This window comes from Cherax quadricarinatus, chromosome 41 (assembly GCF_038502225.1).
Source record: "Cherax quadricarinatus isolate ZL_2023a chromosome 41, ASM3850222v1, whole genome shotgun sequence".
In the NCBI taxonomy this organism is placed as follows: Eukaryota; Metazoa; Arthropoda; class Malacostraca; order Decapoda; family Parastacidae; genus Cherax; species Cherax quadricarinatus.
The window spans coordinates 24,423,946-24,447,365 of NC_091332.1; the positions used below are offsets into that span (position 1 = coordinate 24,423,946).

Consider the following 23,420-nt stretch of genomic DNA (forward strand, 5'->3'; position numbering starts at 1 on the left):
CACCTTCCTACTCACAAACATCATGCTACTCGTCACCTTCCTACTCACAAACATTACCCTACACGTCACCTTCCTACTCACAAACATCATCCTACTCGTCACCTTCCTACTCGCAAACATCATGCTACTCGTCACCTTCCTACTCGCAAACATCATGCTACTCGTCACCTTCCTACTCACAAACATTACCCTACACGTCACCTTCCTACTCACAAACATCATCCTACTCGTCACCTTCCTACTCGCAAACATCATGCTACTCGTCACCTTCCTACTCGCAAACATCATGCTACTCGTCACCTTCCTACTCACAAACATTACCCTACTCGTCACCTTCCTACTCGCAAACATCATGCTACTCGTCACCTTCCTACTCACAAACATCACCCTACACGTCACCTTCCTACTCACAAACATCACCCTACACGTCACCTTCCTACTCACAAACATCACCCTACACGTCACCTTCATACTCACAAACATCACCCTACGTCACCTTCCTACTCACAAACATCACCCTACGTCACCTTCCTACTCACAAACATCACCCTACGTCACCTTCCTACTCACAAACATCACCCTACACGTCACCTTCCTACTCACAAACATCACCCTACACGTCACCTTCCAACTCACAAACATCACCCTACACGTCACCTTCCTACTCACAAACATCACCCTACACGTCACCTTCCTACTCACAAACATCACCCTACACGTCACCTTCCTACTCACAAACATCACCCTACACGTCACCTTCCAACTCACAAACATCATCATACGTCACCTTCCTACTCACAAACATCACCCTACACGTCACCTTCCTACTCACAAACATCACCCTACGTCACCTTCCTACTCACAAACATCACCCTACACGTCACCTTCCTACTCACAAACATTACCCTACACGTCACCTTCCTACTCACAAACATTACCCTACACGTCACCTTCCTACTCACAAACATCATCCTACTCGTCACCTTCCTACTCGCAAACATCATGCTACTCGTCACCTTCCTACTCGCAAACATCATGCTACTCGTCACCTTCCTACTCACAAACATCACCCTACATTACCTTCAGTTACAATACACAACATTGTCAAGAAGCCGTGAATCAAGTGTCAGTCGCTCGGACAGCTGTGTCTGGTCAGTAAACAGGTGGGTGACCGCGTTTAGAACACACCCAAACAGTATGGATAAATGGTTCAGAGAACCGACAAGTTGATGACTGAGACACTTGTGTAAGATACCCAAATGTTGCACAAGTGTCACACCCTGACATCTCGTGCAGGAAGAATATGAAAACCAATGCAAGAAATGCTCAGAAGGTAGGCGAGAAAAAATTACTCACTTTGCCTATGCAATTTCACACTCACCTAAGTTTGACTTAAATCTCACGTAAATTTGACCTAGACACTGTGGAAACTGCTTCAAGGATTTTGAAGCTCTGAAGCAACTATTAAAACTACGAGAAAGAAATTACATTTACACTGGAGAAGTATTTCGACGGTTACAGTAAATGCAAAATTATGTCCATAATATCCTGAGGGCGCAGTAGTGTCAGTTTTTAGGCATCTCCGAAAGGGGACAATTCAAGGGGCTGTTGAACTGTATTTTCTCCTCCAACCTTACGATTTTCTTTCACTTAATACTCGAGAACTTCTTATCCTAATGAATTCAAATTTAAAACACTTGTGTACAGTAACGAGGACAGATTCACTACACATATAACCCGCACATAAGAGACTGAAGCTTATAGTGACGTTTCGGTCCGACATGGACCATTAACCTGTCATGCAGAAGCACGAAGGGAAGGAAGTCAGAATACAAAAGTGAGTGACGCGGACGGGAGGGAAGAACGAGAGGACCAGATTCTTTGGAACAGTTGAGGTGTGCGGTCGCCCTCTGATCACACATACTGAACCTATTCCCAGCATCCTGTAATGGCTGGGATAACTTACAAAACCCTCAGTGACGTACCTTTAAACACTCAGTAAAGGTTCATTCTAACTCGACGACAGCACAGAGTGAAATTTAAGCTGACGATTTTATGTGTAAAACTGAGTGAAATTTTGATTCCCGCTACACTATTAATGGCTGATATATCTTATGGCCAGGATCATAGGGGGCTGTATCAGCATTAAATGTTGCTTTTTTGTTTACCGTCCGATTTCCTCCAGTTTTGGTGCACAAGACAAAGTGTTTTCACTCTTTCTTGAAAATATTTATCAAAAATATACCTCAAACAACAACTGAGAAAACACTGAAAAAGGACTGATTTACTGAAAATGCCCTTTGACAGTATCTGAGGCCAGGACAGTACTGGATGATGTATCTGAGGCCAGGACAGTACTGGATGATGTATCTGAGGCCAGGACAGTACTGGATGATGTATCTGAGGCCAGGACAGTACTGGATGATGTATCTGAGGCCAGGACAGTACTGGATGATGCATCTGAGGCCAGGACAGTACTGGATGATGTATCTGAGGCCAGGACAGTACTGGATGATGTATCTGAGGCCAGGACAGTACTGGATGATGTATCTGAGGCCAGGACAGTACTGGATGATGTATCTGAGGCCAGGACAGTACTGGATGATGTATCTGAGGCCAGGACAGTACTGGATGATGTATCTGAGGCCAGGACAGTACTGGATGATGCATCTGAGGCCAGGACAGTACTGGATGATGTATCTGAGGCCAGGACAGTACTGGATGATGCATCTGAGGCCAGGACAGTACTGGATGATGTATCTGAGGCCAGGACAGTACTGGATGATGTATCTGAGGCCAGGACAGTACTGGATGATGTATCTGAGGCCAGGACAGTACTGGATGATGTATCTGAGGCCAGGACAGTACTGGATGATGTATCTGAGGCCAGGACAGTACTGGATGATGTATCTGAGGCCAGGACAGTACTGGATGATGTATCTGAGGCCAGGACAGTACTGGATGATGTATCTGAGGCCAGGACAGTACTGGATGATGTATCTGAGGCCAGGACAGTACTGGATGATGTATCTGAGGCCAGGACAGTACTGGATGATGTATCTGAGGCCAGGACAGTACTGGATGATGTATCTGAGGCCAGGACAGTACTGGATGATGTATCTGAGGCCAGGACAGTACTGGATGATGTATCTGAGGCCAGGACAGTACTGGATGATGCATCTGAGGCCAGGACAGTACTGGATGATGTATCTGAGGCCAGGACAGTACTGGATGATGTATCTGAGGCCAGGACAGTACTGGATGATGTATCTGAGGCCAGGACAGTACTGGATGATGTATCTGAGGCCAGGACAGTACTGGATGATGTATCTGAGGCCAGGACAGTACTGGATGATGTATCTGAGGCCAGGACAGTACTGGATGATGCATCTGAGGCCAGGACAGTACTGGATGATGTATCTGAGGCCAGGACAGTACTGGATGATGCATCTGAGGCCAGGACAGTACTGGATGATGTATCTGAGGCCAGGACAGTACTGGATGATGTATCTGAGGCCAGGACAGTACTGGATGATGTATCTGAGGCCAGGACAGTACTGGATGATGTATCTGAGGCCAGGACAGTACTGGATGATGTATCTGAGGCCAGGACAGTACTGGATGATGTATCTGAGGCCAGGACAGTACTGGATGATGTATCTGAGGCCAGGACAGTACTGGATGATGTATCTGAGGCCAGGACAGTACTGGATGATGTATCTGAGGCCAGGACAGTACTGGATGATGTATCTGAGGCCAGGACAGTACTGGATGATGTATCTGAGGCCAGGACAGTACTGGATGATGTATCTGAGGCCAGGACAGTACTGGATGATGTATCTGAGGCCAGGACAGTACTGGATGATGTATCTGAGGCCAGGACAGTACTGGATGATGTATCTGAGGCCAGGACAGTACTGGATGATGTATCTGAGGCCAGGACAGTACTGGATGATGTATCTGAGGCCAGGACAGTACTGGATGATGTATCTGAGGCCAGGACAGTACTGGATGATGTATCTGAGGCCAGGACAGTACTGGATGATGTATCTGAGGCCAGGACAGTACTGGATGATGTATCTGAGGCCAGGACAGTACTGGATGATGTATCTGAGGCCAGGACAGTACTGGATGATGTATCTGAGGCCAGGACAGTACTGGATGATGTATCTGAGGCCAGGACAGTACTGGATGATGTATCTGAGGCCAGGACAGTACTGGATGATGTATCTGAGGCCAGGACAGTACTGGATGATGTATCTGAGGCCAGGACAGTACTGGATGATGTATCTGAGGCCAGGACAGTACTAGATGATGTATCTGAGGCCAGGACAGTACTGGGTGATGTATCTGAGGCCAGGACAGTACTGGATGATGTATCTGAGGCCAGGACAGTACTGGATGATGTATCTGAGGCCAGGACAGTACTGGATGATGTATCTGAGGCCAGGACAGTACTGGATGATGTATCTGAGGCCAGGACAGTACTGGATGATGTATCTGAGTCCAGGACAGTACTGGATGATGTATCTGAGGCCAGGACAGTACTGGATGATGTATCTGAGGCCAGGACAGTACTGGATGATGTATCTGAGGCCAGGACAGTACTGGATGATGTATCTGAGGCCAGGACAGTACTGGATGATGTATCTGAGGCCAGGACAGTACTGGATGATGCATCTGAGGCCAGGACAGTACTGGATGATGCATCTGAGGCCAGGACAGTACTGGATGATGCATCTGAGGCCAGGACAGTACTGGATGATGTATCTGAGGCCAGAACAGTACTGGATGATGCATCTGAGGCCAGGACAGTACTGGATGATGCATCTGAGGCCAGGACAGTACTGGATGATGCATCTGAGGCCAGGACAGTACTGGATGATGTATCTGAGGCCAGAACAGTACTGGATGATGCATCTGAGGCCAGGACAGTACTGGATGATGTATGTGAGGCCAGGACAGTACTGGATGATGTATCTGAGGCCAGGACAGTACTGGATGATGCATCTGAGGCCAGGACAGTACTGGATGATGCATCTGAGGCCAGGACAGTACTGGATGATGCATCTGAGGCCAGGACAGTACTGGATGATGCATCTGAGGCCAGGACAGTACTGGATGATGTATCTGAGGCCAGAACAGTACTGGATGATGCATCTGAGGCCAGGACAGTACTGGATGATGTATCTGAGGCCAGGACAGTACTGGATGATGTATCTGAGGCCAGAACAGTACTGGATGATGCATCTGAGGCCAGAACAGTACTGGATGATGTATCTGAGGCCAGGACAGTACTGGATGATGTATCTGAGGCCAGGACAGTACTGGATGATGTATCTGAGGCCAGGACAGTACTGGATGATGTATCTGAGGCCAGGACAGTACTGGATGATGTATCTGAGGCCAGGACAGTACTGGATGATGTATCTGAGGCCAGGACAGTACTGGATGATGTATCTGAGGCCAGGACAGTACTGGATGATGTATCTGAGGCCAGGACAGTACTGGATGATGTATCTGAGGCCAGGACAGTACTGGATGATGTATCTGAGGCCAGGACAGTACTGGATGATGTATCTGAGGCCAGGACAGTACTGGATGATGTATCTGAGGCCAGGACAGTACTGGATGATGTATCTGAGGCCAGGACAGTACTGGATGATGTATCTGAGTCCAGGACAGTACTGGATGATGTATCTGAGGCCAGGACAGTACTGGATGATGTATCTGAGGCCAGGACAGTACTGGATGATGTATCTGAGGCCAGGACAGTACTGGATGATGTATCTGAGGCCAGGACAGTACTGGATGATGTATCTGAGGCCAGGACAGTACTGGATGATGCATCTGAGGCCAGGACAGTACTGGATGATGCATCTGAGGCCAGGACAGTACTGGATGATGCATCTGAGGCCAGGACAGTACTGGATGATGTATCTGAGGCCAGAACAGTACTGGATGATGCATCTGAGGCCAGGACAGTACTGGATGATGCATCTGAGGCCAGGACAGTACTGGATGATGCATCTGAGGCCAGGACAGTACTGGATGATGTATCTGAGGCCAGAACAGTACTGGATGATGCATCTGAGGCCAGGACAGTACTGGATGATGTATGTGAGGCCAGGACAGTACTGGATGATGTATCTGAGGCCAGGACAGTACTGGATGATGCATCTGAGGCCAGGACAGTACTGGATGATGCATCTGAGGCCAGGACAGTACTGGATGATGCATCTGAGGCCAGGACAGTACTGGATGATGCATCTGAGGCCAGGACAGTACTGGATGATGTATCTGAGGCCAGAACAGTACTGGATGATGCATCTGAGGCCAGGACAGTACTGGATGATGTATCTGAGGCCAGGACAGTACTGGATGATGTATCTGAGGCCAGGACAGTACTGGATGATGTATCTGAGGCCAGGACAGTACTGGATGATGCATCTGAGGCCAGGACAGTACTGGATGATGTATCTGAGGCCAGGACAGTACTGGATGATGCATCTGAGGCCAGGACAGTACTGGATGATGCATCTGAGGCCAGGACAGTACTGGATGATGCATCTGAGGCCAGGACAGTACTGGATGATGTATCTGAGGCCAGAACAGTACTGGATGATGCATCTGAGGCCAGGACAGTACTGGATGATGTATGTGAGGCCAGGACAGTACTGGATGATGTATCTGAGGCCAGGACAGTACTGGATGATGCATCTGAGGCCAGGACAGTACTGGATGATGCATCTGAGGCCAGGACAGTACTGGATGATGCATCTGAGGCCAGGACAGTACTGGATGATGCATCTGAGGCCAGGACAGTACTGGATGATGTATCTGAGGCCAGAACAGTACTGGATGATGCATCTGAGGCCAGGACAGTACTGGATGATGTATCTGAGGCCAGGACAGTACTGGATGATGTATCTGAGGCCAGAACAGTACTGGATGATGCATCTGAGGCCAGAACAGTACTGGATGATGTATCTGAGGCCAGGACAGTACTGGATGATGTATCTGAGGCCAGGACAGTACTGGATGATGTATCTGAGGCCAGGACAGTACTGGATGATGTATCTGAGGCCAGGACAGTACTGGATGATGTATCTTAGGCCAGGACAGTACTGGATGATGTATCTGAGGCCAGGACAGTACTGGATGATGTATCTGAGGCCAGGACAGTACTGGATGATGTATCTGAGGCCAGGACAGTACTGGATGATGTATCTGAGGCCAGGACAGTACTGGATGATGTATCTGAGGCCAGGACAGTACTGGATAATGTATCTGAGGCCAGGACAGTACTGGATGATGTATCTGAGGCCAGGACAGTACTGGATGATGTATCTGAGGCCAGGACAGTACTGGATGATGTATCTGAGGCCAGGACAGTACTGGATGATGTATCTGAGGCCAGGACAGTACTGGATGATGTATCTGAGGCCAGAACAGTACTGGATGATGCATCTGAGGCCAGGACAGTACTGGATGATGTATCTGAGGCCAGGACAGTACTGGATGATGTATCTGAGGCCAGGACAGTACTGGATGATGTATCTGAGGCCAGGACAGTACTGGATGATGCATCTGAGGCCAGGACAGTACTGGATGATGTATCTGAGGCCAGGACAGTACTGGATGATGTATCTGAGGCCAGGACAGTACTGGATGATGTATCTGAGGCCAGGACAGTACTGGATGATGTATCTGAGGCCAGGACAGTACTGGATGATGTATCTGAGGCCAGGACAGTACTGGATGATGCATCTGAGGCCAGGACAGTACTGGATGATGCATCTGGGGCCAGGACAGTACTGGATGATGCATCTGAGGCCAGGACAGTACTGGATGATGTATCTGAGGCCAGGACATTACTGGATGATGTATGTGAGGCCAGGACAGTACTGGATGATGTATCTGAGGCCAGGACAGTACTTGATGATGTATCTGAGGCCAGGACAGTACTGGATGATGTATGTGAGGCCAGGACAGTACTGGATGATGTATGTGAGGCCAGGACAGTACTGGAAGATGTATCTGAGGCCAGGACAGTACTTGATGATGTATCTGAGGCCAGGACAGTACTGGATGATGTATGTGAGGCCAGGACAGTACTGGATGATGTATCTGAGGCCAGGACAGTACTGGATGATGCATCTGAGGCCAGGACAGTACTTGATGATGTATCTGAGGCCAGGACAGTACTTGATGATGTATCTGAGGCCAGGACAGTACTGGATGATGTATCTGAGCCCAGGACAGTACTGGATGATGCATCTGAGGCCAGGACAGTACTGGATGATGTATCTGAGGCCAGGACAGTACTGGATGATGTATCTGAGGCCAGGACAGTACTGGATGATGCATCTGAGGCCAGGACAGTACTGGATGATGCATCTGAGGCCAGGACAGTACTGGATGATGCATCTGAGGCCAGGACAGTACTGGATGATGCATCTGAGGCCAGGACAGTACTGGATGATGCATCTGAGGCCAGGACAGTACTGGATGATGCATCTGAGGCCAGGACAGTACTGGATGATGCATCTGAGGCCAGGACAGTACTGGATGATGCATCTGAGGCCAGGACAGTACTGGATGATGCATCTGAGGCCAGGACAGTACTGGATGATGCATCTGAGGCCAGGACAGTACTGGATGATGCATCTGAGGCCAGGACAGTACTGGATGATGCATCTGAGGCCAGGACAGTACTGGATGATGCATCTGAGGCCAGGACAGTACTGGATGATGCATCTGAGGCCAGGACAGTATATGTACTTGTAAAGTTTAGTTTGCCTTCAAGTAAATCTATTGATGTAGTAAAATAATTTAAAAAGAAAAACTTGGAATCAATGGGACCAGGACCAGAACTAAGACTTGACTGACCTGATCCATCTCAAACTTTCAACAACCAGCCAATGACAGTGTGAACACATTATTATTATTATAATCAAAAAGAAGCGCTAAACATGTATGAACATGAGGTTCACACTGTTATTGGCTAAGTCCCAATGTGTTAGTTTTATTGAATAAAAAGTTATATTCATTTTTATTCAACAGCTAAAGAATGTTTCTTCTTTTTGGCTTCAAAATATTATTGAGGACACAGTCTATAATAATTGGCCAACTCTGAATTTTTTCTGAGATAAAAAAAAAAACTCACAGTCGTTGGAATCAGATCAGTTACTGAAGAATGTCTTTTCTGATCGGCTTCAAACTTTTAGTATTGATGAGCTTTAATAAAGCATCTCTGTCACTCACTTTGAGCTGCGTAAATTTCAAAAGTTAAACACAGGTGTTTCTTAATGGGAAGCATTTTGACTTTGATTTTAAGCCATTTTAAAAGCAATTTTATTAATCTGGATTTTCTTACCAAATACAAAAAAAAATATTTGTTCTTTTGAGGATGTAGAGAATCTTAAAAAAAAAAAAATTTTAGCGCATTTTTAAGTTTAATGCAGAGAGGCTTTCTCGTTGTCAGGATGTACTCTTGGCCTCTCTGTGATAACAAGAGAAAGCCTCTACAGTTTAGCTTCACACCTGATGCATCTTAAGAGAAGGTTTGAATTAGACATGAATTGTGTTGGTCCTAATTTTCCATTTTTATATTAAGAATTGTGATAATAAGTTCCATATTACTTGTGAATGCCTCTTCTGATTCCTTTCATATCTTCGGTGTTAATATTTAACTGTGTTACAAACTTATGCCGCACTCTGCACTATTCCAGCCGCGTGCATTGAGGACTAAGGAACTGGAATCTTGCAATACAAGGACACCTTCCCGAATCGTATAGTGACCAAGATACATTGAGGTAAGATAAGGTAAGATTTGTTGGGATTTTTAACCCGGGGTGGGGAAAGTTAGCCACTCAGAATAATCCAAAAAAGTCAGTGTGTCATCGAGGACTGTCTAACTTATGTCCATTGTGGTCTTTCAATCTTGTCCCCCAGGATGCCACCCACACCAATCGACTAACACCCAGGTACCTGTTTGCTGCTAGATGAACGTGGACAGCAGGTGTAAGATAACCAACACCCAGGTACCTACTTACTGCTAGGTGAGGAGGGACAGCAGGTGTAAGGAAACATGCCCAACGTTTCCACCCGTGCCGGAGATTGATCCACGGACACTCAGTGTGTGAGACGGGTGCGTTGCCTACCAAACAAAGGTTTAAAATTGTATTAACATAACTTGAGCTACTAACCTACCTTGACCTCACAAGACTATATACACGGTGAGATGTATGTTTCTCAGTGTATGTTTCTCAGTGTGTTTCTCAGTGTATGTTTCTCAGTGTATGTTTCTCAGTGTATGTTTCTCAGTGTATGTTTCTCAGTGTATGTTTCTCAGTGTATGTTTCTCAGTGTATGTTTCTCAGTGTATGTTTCTCAGTGTGTTTCTCAGTGTGTTCCTCAGTGTATGTTTCTCAGTGTATGTTTCTCAGTGTATGTTTCTCAGTGTATGTTTCTCAGTGTATGTTTCTCAGTGTATGTTTCTCAGTGTATGTTTCTCAGTGTATGTTTCTCAGTGTATGTTTCTCAGTGTGTTTCTCAGTGTATGTTTCTCAGTGTATGTTTCTCAGTGTATGTTTCTCAGTGTTTCTCAGTGTATGTTTCTCAGTGTATGTTTCTCAGTGTATGTTTCTCAGTGTATGTTTCTCAGTGTGTTTCTCAGTGTATGTTTCTCAGTGTATATTTCTCAGTGTATATTTCTCAGTGTATGTTTCTCAGTGTATGTTTCTCAGTGTATGTTTCTCAGTGTATGTTTCTCAGTGTATATTTCTCAGTGTATGTTTCTCAGTGTATGTTTCTCAGTGTATGTTTCTCAGTGTATGTTTCTCAGTGTATGTTTCTCAGTGTGTTTCTCAGTGTATGTTTCTCAGTGTATGTTTCTCAGTGTATGTTTCTCAGTGTATGTTTCTCAGTGTATGTTTCTCAGTGTATATTTCTCAGTGTATGTTTCTCAGTGTATATTTCTCAGTGTATGTTTCTCAGTGTATGTTTCTCGGTGTATATTTCTCAGTGTATGTTTCTCAGTGTATGTTTCTCAGTGCATATTTCTCAGTGTATATTTCTCAGTGTATGTTTCTCAGTGTATATTTCTCAGTGTATGTTTCTCAGTGTATGTTTCTCAGTGTATGTTTCTCAGTGTATGTTTCTCAGTGTATGTTTCTCAGTGTGTTTCTCAGTGTATGTTTCTCAGTGTATGTTTCTCAGCGTATGTTTCTCAGTGTATGTTTCTCAGTGTATGTTTCTCAGTGTATGTTTCTCAGTGTATGTTTCTCAGTGTATGTTTCTCAGTGTGTTTCTCAGTGTATGTTTCTCAGTGTATGTTTCTCAGTGTATGTTTCTCAGTGTATGTTTCTCAGTGTATGTTTCTCAGTGTATGTTTCTCAGTGTATGTTTCTCGGTGTATATTTCTCAGTGTGTTTTTCAGTGTATATTTCTCAGTGTATGTTTCTCAGTGTATGTTTCTCAGTGCATATTTCTCAGTGTATATTTCTCAGTGTATGTTTCTCGGTGTATATTTCTCAGTGTATGTTTCTCAGTGCATATTTCTCAGTGTATATTTCTCAGTGTATGTTTCTCAGTGTATATTTCTCAGTGTATGTTTCTCAGTGTATGTTTCTCAGTGTACATTTCTCAGTGCATGTTTCTCAGTGTATGTTTCTCAGTGTATATTTCTCAGTGTATGTTTCTCAGTGTATGTTTCTCAGTGTATATTTCTCAGTGTATATTTCTCAGTGTATATTTCTCAGTGTATACTCTGAGAGGTCATTTTACTTCCTGTTTCAAGAATTAAAGTATTCTTGACTGGTGGTGAAAAGGTGACCTGAAGCTTAGTGACCGTCGTGTAGTCGACAGATAGGCTTGAAACCCTATTAACCTTAACCATACTTAATACGTGAGTTTTTTTTTTTTAATATTTTATCAACGTAATATTAATTTCGCAGTGTACATATTGACCAGAGAGTGATGACAAACATTGACCAATACAGTTATGACAGCCCAACACTTAGCACAACACTGTCCTTAGCACAACACTGTCCTTAACACAACACTGTCCTTAACACAACACTGTCCTTAACACAACACTGTCCTTAACACAACACTGTCCTCAACACAACACTGTCCTTAACACAACACTGTCCTTAACACAACACTGTCCTTAACACAACACTGCCCTCAACACAACACTGCCCTCAACACAACACTGTCCTTAACACAACACTGTCCTTAACACAACACTGTCCTTAACACAACACTGCCCTCAACACAACACTGTCCTTAACACAACACTGTCCTTAACACAACACTGCCCTCAACACAACACTGTCCTTAACACAACACTGCCCTCAACACAACACTTCCTCAACACAACACTGCCCTCAACACAACACTGTCCTCAACACAACACAACACTGTAATCAACACTGTAATCAACACAACACTGTAATTAACACAACACTGTAATCCACACAACACTGTAATTAACACAACACTGAAATTAACACAACACTGTAATCCACACAACACTGTAATTAACACAACACTGTAATTAACACAACACTGTAATTAACACAACACTGTAATTAACACAACACTGTAATTAACACAACACTGTAATTAACACAACACCGTAATTAACACAACACTGTAATCCACACAACACTGTAATTAACACAACACTGTAATTAACACAACACTGTAATTAACACAACACTGTAATCCACACAACACTGTAATCCACACAACACTGTAATTAACACAACACTGTAATTAACACAACACTGTAATCAACACAACACTGTAATCAACACAACACTGTAATTAACACAACACTGTAATCAACACAACACTGTAATTAACACAACACTGTAATTAACACAACACTGTAATCAACACAACACTGTAATCAACACAACACTGTAATCACACAACAATGTAATCAACACTGTAATCCACACAACACTGTAATTAACACAACACTGTAATTAACACAACACTGTAATTAACACAACACTGTAATTAACACAACACTGTAATTAACACAACACTGTAATTAACACAACACTGTAATTAACACAACACTGTAATCAACACAACACTGTAATCAACACAACACTGTAATTAACACAACACTGTAATCAACACAACACTGTAATCAACACAACACTGTAATCACACAACACTGTAATCAACACAACATTGTAATCCACACAACACTGTAATTAACACAACACTGTAATCACACAACACTGTAATCACACAACACTGTAATCAACACAACACTGTAATCAACACAACACTGTAATCCACACAACACTGTAATTAACACAACACTGTAATCAACACAACATTGTAATCCACACAACACTGTAATTAACACAACACTGTAATCACACAACACTGTAATCAACACAACATTGTAATCACACAACACTGTAATCAACACAACACTGTAATCATACAACACTGTAATCAACGCAACACTGTAATCACACAACACTGTAATCAACACTGTAATCAACACAACACTGTAATCAACACAACATTGTAATCACACAACACTGTAATCAACGCAACACTGTAATCACACAACACTGTAATCAACACTGTAATCAACACAACACTGTAATCAACACAACACTGTAATCAACACTGTAATCAACACAACACTGTAATCACACAACATTGTAATCAACACAACACTGTAATCAACACTGTAATCAACACAACACTGTAATTAACACTGTAATCAACACAACACTGTAATTAACACTGTAATCAACACAACACTGTAATCAACACTGTAATCAACACAACACTGTAATCAACACAACACTGTAATCAACACAACACTGTAATCAACACTGTAATCAACACAACACTGTAATTAACACAACACTGTAATCAACACAACACTGTAATCAACACAACACTGTAATTAGCACAACACTGTAATTAACACAACACTGTAATTAACACAACACTGTAATCAACACTGTAATCACACAACACTGTAATCAACACTGTAATCAACACAACACTGTAATCAACACAACACTGTAATCAACACTGTAATCAACACAACACTGTAATTAACACAACACTGTAATCAACACAACACTGTAATCAACACAACACTGTAATTAGCACAACACTGTAATTAACACAACACTGTAATTAACACAACACTGTAATCAACACTGTAATCACACAACACTGGAATCAACACTGTAATCCACACAACACTGTAATTAACACAATACTGTAATCACACAAGACTGTAATCAACACAACACTGTAATCAACACAACACTGTAATTAACACAACACTGTAATTAACACAACACTGTAATTAACACAACATTGCAATCCACACAACACTGTAATTAACACAACACTGTAATTAACACAACACTGTAATCAACACTGTAATCACACAACACTGTAATCAACACTGTAATTAACACAACGCTGTAATTAACACAACACTGTAATCAACACTGTAATCACACAACACTGTAATCAACACAACACTGTAATCAATACAACACTGCAATCAACACAACACTGTAATCAACACTGTAATCAACAATGTAATCCACACAACACTGTAATTAACACAACACTGTAATCACACAACACTGTAATCACACAACACTGTAATCACACAACACTGTAATTAACACAACACTGTAATCAACACAACACTGTAATCACACAACACTGTAATCAACACAACACTGTAATCAACACTGTAATCAACACAACACTGTAATCAACACAACACTGTAATCAACACAACACTGTAATCAACACAACACTGTAATCACACAACACTGTAATCAACACAACACTGTAATCACACAACACTGTAATCAGCACTGTAATCAACACAACACTGTAATCAACACTGTAATCGACACAACACTGTGATCAACACAACACTGTAATCACACAACACTGTAATCAACACTGTAATCAACACAACACTGTAATCAACACTGTAATCGACACAACACTGTAATCAACACAACACTGTAATCACACAACACTGTAATCAACACTGTAATCAACACTGTAATCAACACAACACTGTAATCAACACTGTAATCGACACAACACTGTAATCAACACAACACTGTAATCAACACTGTAATCGACACAACACTGTAATCAACACAACACTGTAATCACACAACACTGTAATCAACACTGTAATCAACACAACACTGTAATCAACACTGTAATCAACACAACACTGTAATCAACACAACACTGTAATCAACACTGTAATCACACCACACTGTAATCAACACTGTAATCAACACAACACTGTAATCAACACAACACTGTAATCAACACTGTAATCAACACAAAACTGTAATCAACACAACACTGTAATCAACACAACACTGTAATCAACACTGTAATCAACACAACACTGTAATCAACACAACACTGTAATCAACACTGTAATCAACACAACACTGTAATCAACACAACACTGTAATCAACACAACACTTATCAACACAACACTGTAATTAACACTGTAATCAACACAACACTGTAATCACACAACACTGTAATCAACACAACACTGTAATCAGCACTGTAATCAACACAACACTGTAATCACACAACACTGTAATCAACACAGCACTGTAATCAACACAACACTGTAATCAACACAACACTGTAATCAACACAGCACTGTAATCAACACAACACTGTAATTAACACTGTAATCAACACAACACTGTAATCACACAACACTGTAATCAACACAACACTGTAATCAGCACTGTAATCAACACAACACTGTAATCACACAACACTGTAATCAACACAGCACTGTAATCAACACAACACTGTAATCAACACAACACTGTAATCAACACAACACTGTAATCACACAACACTGTAATCAACACAACACTGTAATCACACAACACTGTAATCAACACAACACTGTAATCAACACAACACTGTAATCACACAACACTGTAATCAACACAACACTGTAATTAACACTGTAATCAACACAACACTGTAATCACACAACACTGTAATCAACACAACACTGTAATCACACAACACTGTAATCAACACAACACTGTAATCAACACAACACTGAAATCACACAACACTGTAATCAACACAATACTGTAATCACACAACACTGTAATCAACACAACACTGTAATCAACACAACACTGTAATCACACAACACGGTAATCAACACTGTGATCAACACAACACTGTAATTAACACTGTAATCAACACAACACTGTAATTAACACTGTAATCAACACAACACTGTAATTAACACTGTAATCAACACAACACTGTAATCAACACAACACTGTAATTAACACTGTAATCAACACAACACTGTAATCAACACAACACTGTAATTAACACTGTAATCAACACAACATTGTAATCAACACTGTAATCAACACAACACTGTAATTAACACTGTAATCAACACAACACTGTAATCAACACAACACTGTAATTAACACTGTAATCAACACAACACTGTAATCAACACAACACTGTAATCAACACTGTAATCAACACAACACTCTAATCACACAACACTGTAATCAACACTGTAATCAACACAACACTGTAATTAACACAACACTGTAATCAACACAACACTGTAATCAACACAACACTGTAATCAACACTGCAATCAACACAACACTGTAATCAACACAACACTGTAATCAACACTGTAATCAACACAACACTGTAATCAAAACAACACTGTAATCAACACAACACTGTAATCAACACAACACTGTAATCAACACAACACTGTAATCAACACTGTAATCAACACAACACTGTAATCAACACAACACTGTAATCAACACTGTAATCAACACAACACTGTAATCAAAACAACACTGTAATCAACACAACACTGTAATCAACACAACACTGTAATCAACACAACACTGTAATCAACACTGTAATCAACACAACACTGTAATCAACACAACACTGTAATCAACACAACACTGTAATCAACACAACACTGTAATCAACACTGTAATCAACACAACACTGTAATTAACACAACACTGTAATCAACACAAAACTGTAATCAACACAACACTGTAATCAACACAACACTGTAATCAACACAACACTGTAATGAACACAATACTGTAATCAACACAACACTGTAATCAACACAACACTGTAATCACACAACACTGTAATCAACACAACACAGGCGATAAATGACATGCCCATGCACTCTGCCCCAGGGCGAGACTCGTGGAACTCCGTGTTCACCAAGAACTGCAAGAAGCCCCTATCACGAGCCTTTACCATCCTATGGAGAGGGAGCATGGACACGGGGGTCGTCCCACAGTTACTAAAAACAACAGACATAGCCCCACTCCACAAAGGGGGCAGTAAAGCAACAGCAAAGAACTACAGACCGATAGCACTAACATCCCATATCATAAAAATCTTTGAAAGGGTCCTAAGAAGCAAGATCACCACCCATCTAGAAACCCATCATTTACACAACCCAGGGCAACATGGGTTTAGAACAGGTCGCTCCTGTCTGTCTCAACTATTGGATCACTACGACAAGGTCCTAGATGCACTAGAAGACAAAAAGAATGCAGATGTAATATATACAGACTTTGCAAAAGCCTTCGACAAGTGTGACCATGGCGTAATAGCGCACAAAATGCGTGCTAAAGGAATAACAGGAAAAGTCGGTCGATGGATCTATAATTTCCTCACTAACAGAACACAGAGAGTAGTCGTCAACAGAGTAAAGTCCGAGGCAGCTACGGTGAAAAGTTCTGTTCCACAAGGCACAGTACTCGCTCCCATCTTGTTCCTCATCTTCATATCCAACATAGACAAGGATGTCAGCCACAGCACCGTGTCTTCCTTTGCAGATGACACCCGAATCTGCATGACAGTGTCTTCCATTGCAGACACTGCAAGGCTCCAGGCGGACATCAACCAAATCTTTCAGTGGGCTGCAGAAAACAATATGAAGTTCAACGATGAGAAATTTCAATTACTCAGATATGGTAAACACGAGGAAATTAAATCTTCATCAGAGTATAAAACAAATTCTGGCCACAAAATAGAGCGAAACACCAACGTCAAAGACCTGGGAGTGATCATGTCGGAGGATCTCACCTTCAAGGACCATAACATTGTATCGATCGCATCTGCTAGAAAAATGACAGGATGGATAATGAGAACCTTCAAAACGAGGGATGCCAAGCCCATGATGACACTCTTCAGGTCACTTGTTCTATCTAGGCTGGAATATTGCTGCACACTAACATCATCTTTCAAGGCAGGTGAAATTGCTGACCTAGAAAATGTACAAAGAACCTTCACGGCGCGCATAACGGAGATAAAACACCTCAATTACTGGGAGCGCTTGAGGTTCCTGAACCTGTATTCCCTGGAACGCAGGCGGGAGAGATACATGATTATATACACCTGGAAAATCCTAGAGGGACTAGTACCGAACTTCCACACGAAAATCACTCACTACGAAAGCAAAAGACTTGGCAGACGATGCAACATCCCCCCAATGAAAAGCAGGGGTGTCACTAGCACGTTAAGAGACCATACAATAAGTGTCAGGGGCCCGAGACTGTTCAACTACCTCCCAGCATACATAAGGGGGATTACCAACAGACCCCTGGCAGTCTTCAAGCTGGCACTGGACAAGCACCTAAAGTCGGTTCCTGATCAGCCGGGCTGTGGCTCGTACGTTGGTTTGCGTGCAGCCAGCAGTAACAGCCTGGTTGATCAGGCTCTGGTCCACCAGGAGGCCTGGTCACAGACCTGGCCGCGGGGGCGTTGACCCCCGGAACTCTCTCCAGGTAAACTCCAGGTAAACACTATCGTCAACTCTACACTGCCCTCAACACAGAGGAGACAGACATGTAGCACTAAACTACAGACCAGTGTCACTGACATGTATAGTATGCAAAGTCATGGAGAAAATTATCAGAAGAGTGGTGGAACAACTAGAAAGGAATGATCTCATCAACAGCAGCCAACATGGTTTCAGGGACGGGAAATCCTGTGTCATAAACCTACTGGAGTTCTATGATATGGTGACAGCAGTAAGACAAGAGAGAGAGGGGTGGGTGGATTGCATTTTCTTGGACTACAAGAAGGCGTTGGACACAGTTCCACACAAGAGATTAGTGCAAAAACTGGAGGACCAAGCAGGGATAACAGGGAAGGCACTACAATGGATCAGGGAATACTTGTCAGGAAGACAGCAGCGAGTCATGGTATGTGGCAAGGTGTCAGAGTGGGCACCTGTGACCAGCGGGGTCCCACAGGGGTCAGTCCTAGAACCAGTGCTATTTCTGGTATTTGTGAACGACATGACGGAAGGAATAGACTCCGAAGTGTCCCTGTTTGCAGATGACGTGAAGTTGATGAGAAGAATTCATTCGATCGAAGACCAGGCAGAACTACAAAGGGATCTGGACAGGCTGCAGACCTGGTCCAGAAATTGGCTCCTCGAGTTCAACCCCACCATGTGCAAAGTCATGAAGATTGGGGAAGGGCAAAGAAGACTGCAGACGGAGTACAGTCTAGGGAGCCAGAGACTACAAACCTCACTCAAGGAAAAAGATCTTGGGGTGAGTATAACACCAGGCACATCTCCTGAAGCGCACATCAACCAAATAACTGCTGCAGCATATGGGCGCCTAGCAAACCTCAGAACAGCATTCCGACATCTTAAAAAGGAATCGTTCAGGACCCTGTACACCGTGTACGTTAGGCCCATATTGGAGTATGCGACACCAGTTTGGAACCCACACCTAGCCAAGCACGTAAAGAAACTAGAGAAAGTCCAAAGGTTTGCAACAAGACTAGTCCCAGAGCTAAGATGTATGTCCTACGAGGAGAGGTTAAGGGAAATCAACCTGACGACACTGGAGGACAGGAGAGATAGGGGGGACATGATAACGACATACAAAATACTGAGAGGAATTGACAAGGTGGACAAAGACAGGATGTTCCAGAGATGGGACACAGCAACAAGGGGACACAGTTGGAAGCTGAAGACACAGATGAATCACAGGGATGTTAGGAAGTATTTCTTCAGCCACAGAGTAGTCAGTAAGTGGAATAGTTTGAGAAGCGATGTAGTGGAGGCAGGATCCATACATAGCTTTAAGCAGAGGTATGATAAAGCTCGCGGTTCAGGGATAGTGACCTAGTAGCAACCAGTGAAGAGGCGGGGCCAGGAGCTTGGACTCGACCCCTGCAACCTCAACTAGGTGAGTACAACTAGGTGAGAGCTGAAAGCAGCGCTGTGTTGTCACACACGCACATAGTGACCCAGTGGCTAAAGCTCCCGCTTCACACACGGAGGGCCCGGGTTCGATTCCCGGCGGGTGGAAACATTCCGACACGTTTCCTTACACCTGTCCTGTTCACCTAGCAGCAAGTAGGTACCTAGGTGTTGGTCCTCAATCTTGTCATAGAGGAAAGATTGAGGACCCCAATGGAAATAAGTTAGGCAGTCCTCGATGACGCATTGACTTTCTTGGGTTATCCTGAGTGGCTAACCCTCCGGGGTTAAAAATCCGAACGAAATCTTATCTTATCACATACACAGCTGCTGCTGTAAATGACTATATATATATATATATATATATATATATATATATATATATATATATATATATATATATATATATATATATATATATATATATATATATATATATATATGTGCGTGTGTGTGTGTGTGTGTGCGCCGAATAGGCAGAACTTGCGATCTTGGCTTAAATAGCAACGCTCATCTTGCCATATAGGACAAGTGAAGATTTGTGTATGCAATAATTTCGCCAAAATCATTCTGAACCTAACGAAAAAAATATATTTCACTGTGTTTGTTTAGTATTAAATTATTGTAAAGAAATCTAAAATATATTTAGTTGGGTTAGGTTAAAATAAATTGTTCTTGTTATAATAAGGTTAGGTAAGTTTTCTAAGATTCTTTTGGTGCAAAATAAAAAATTTTTACATTAACATTAATGAAAAAATATATCTTTAAACGTATAAGAGAAAATTTCAGAAAGGACTTAATTTTAAATAAGTTCTTGCTAATTGACCAGTTTTACATATTCGGCACGACATATATATATATATATATATATATATATATATATATATATATATATATATATATATATATATATATATATATATATCACTTACAAGTTGTACTTGGTGGGCACAATATTGTGTCTTAACTCATCAGAACTTTGTCTTACTGAGAGGCCGAAGACAATGCTTTCAACTCAAGAGTGTCTGGCAACACTTCCTGCTGCTTCACCAAGACGCTGCGATTTGACAAGATTATCATATTAAATTTAGTACATAATACGGACAGTTTGATGATTATCATAATAATAATAATAATAAAAATAATAATAATAATAATAATAATAATAATAATAATAATAATAATAATAATAATAATAATAATAAATTCTTTATTTCTACAAGTACATGTACAAGGTATACAGGCCTAGCTGACATCAGTGACATACTACTATACAGAAAACCGCTTGTTATGCTGAGTATTTCGGGTAAATTAGATCAGTTTTGTCCCGGGATGCGACCCACACCAGTCGACTAACACCCAGGTACCTATTTTACTGATGGATGAACATGGACAGCAGGGTGTCTTAAGGAAATATGACCTAATGTTTCCAGCCGGAGGTGAGTGAGTGAGGTGAGTGCACTAATGATCCAGCTACGGGACACCTGGGCGACATTTGAGTATCTTCATTGTCGAACTTTTTCGCCTGTTTAACAGGTTTTCTCAGTCGAGTACACAGGAGACAGTGGAATTAGTAATTGCACATGTGTCTTATTCATCGACGGGTCAAAAATGATGTCGCTGTTTGGTTGATACATCTAGCTCCTCAGCTGAGGTATTAAAAAATGATGTCGCTGTTTGGTTAACACATGTAGCTCCTCAGCTGAGGTATTAAAAAATGATGTCGCTGTTTGGTTAACACATGTAGCTCCTCAGCTGAGGTATTAAAAAATGATGTCGCTGTTTGGTTAACACCTGTAGCTCCTTAGTTGAGGTATTAAAACTGTAATGTTTTGTGTTGGTTACAATCACAGGTTAAGAAATACCTGGACGAAGCGTTGCAACAGATGCTGATAACGTTGCAATAAGAACATAGCAAATATGGAGGGATGTCATACAGGTGAGCCCACAGTGTCATCCCCCACAGTCATGTGTATCTCTCTACATATCTTATCTGCATGAGTAACTTTTTCACACGGAGGTGAAGGTTCAATATGTCATAATCTAGTTATTATGGAACATTAGGCAAAATAAGTTTATTGGAGACATATACAAATTATATAAGAGTATACATAGAGTGAAACTTCACTTTAATCTCCACAACATACGTTAAAGTTTTCTTGGTGTTAATGACAACTTGTAGACCGTAGGTCTTAAGTTTAAAACAACCAAACAATATGAAACAAATTATCATATTTTTTGTAACCTGTGCATACAGTGAATACTTACCCGAACACTGTCTCCTGATCACTGTATCCTGAGGAGCCACAACACACTCTGGACGTGCTAGCCCCGTCGCATCAAGAACATGGATAACACACCGTGTCCGTCAGAGAGCCATGATTTGAACAAAGCCTGGGGTATCGCTACTGTGCCCTTGGGGATATAAACGATAGGTGCAGAGCCTGGGGTATCGCTAGTGTGCCCTGGGTGATACACACGATGAGTACAGAGCCTGGGGTATCCTGGGGTATTGCTAGCGCGCCCTGGGGTGGATACAAGACGAGTACAGAGCCTGGAGTATCGCTAGCGTGCCCTGAGTTAGACACACAACGGGTACAAAGCCTAGGGTTTCCCTAGCGTGCCCTGGGGTAGTCACACAACGGGCACAGAGCCTGGGGTGTCGCCAGCGTGCCCTGGGGTAGCAAGTGAGGAGAGTGTTGAGGGCACTGAAGAGCGAGCACCAGGCAACTGAGCCAGTGTCACTGCTAAGCCACCAGTGGCAGCAGTTTTCTGCTGTTTCTGCTGCCCTGGTATCTATTCCGCCTCTCCCTGCCATAATATCTTATCAGCGCTTCATGTAGTAACAATTCAGATAACCTGTAACAGCCGTAGCTCCTTCGGCTCACAACCAAAGGACGTAAGTTCGATCTCAGGACAGTGAAAATGTAGGGCCAAGCCTCCTCCTTACACCAGTTATGCATTTTCACCGAGCTGCAAATAGGTACCTGGGTGTTAAGTCAGTGGGTGTTACGTCCTGGAGTTAGGTGATTGGTTGATAGGTACCTGGTGTTAGGTACCTGGAGTTAGGTGACTGGTTGT

The 23,420-nt window shown here is 42.7% G+C and overlaps 1 protein-coding gene across 5 annotated transcripts in view; it reads right to left on the minus strand.

Annotated features, from left to right (window-relative positions):
• LOC128695978 (serine-rich adhesin for platelets) overlaps window positions 1-23,116 on the minus strand; it is a 203,918-nt gene extending 180,802 nt beyond the window's left edge. For 3 of the 5 annotated variants that reach the window (XM_070093092.1, XM_070093093.1, XM_070093094.1), the window contains exon 1: window positions 22,608-23,116. The gene's annotated coding sequence lies outside the window, so the exon portion shown is untranslated. The remainder of the gene's footprint in view (window positions 1-22,607) is intronic. The other 2 variants (XM_070093095.1, XM_070093096.1) reach the window with 1 other exon arrangement.
• Window positions 23,117-23,420: the final 304 nt, after the last annotated feature.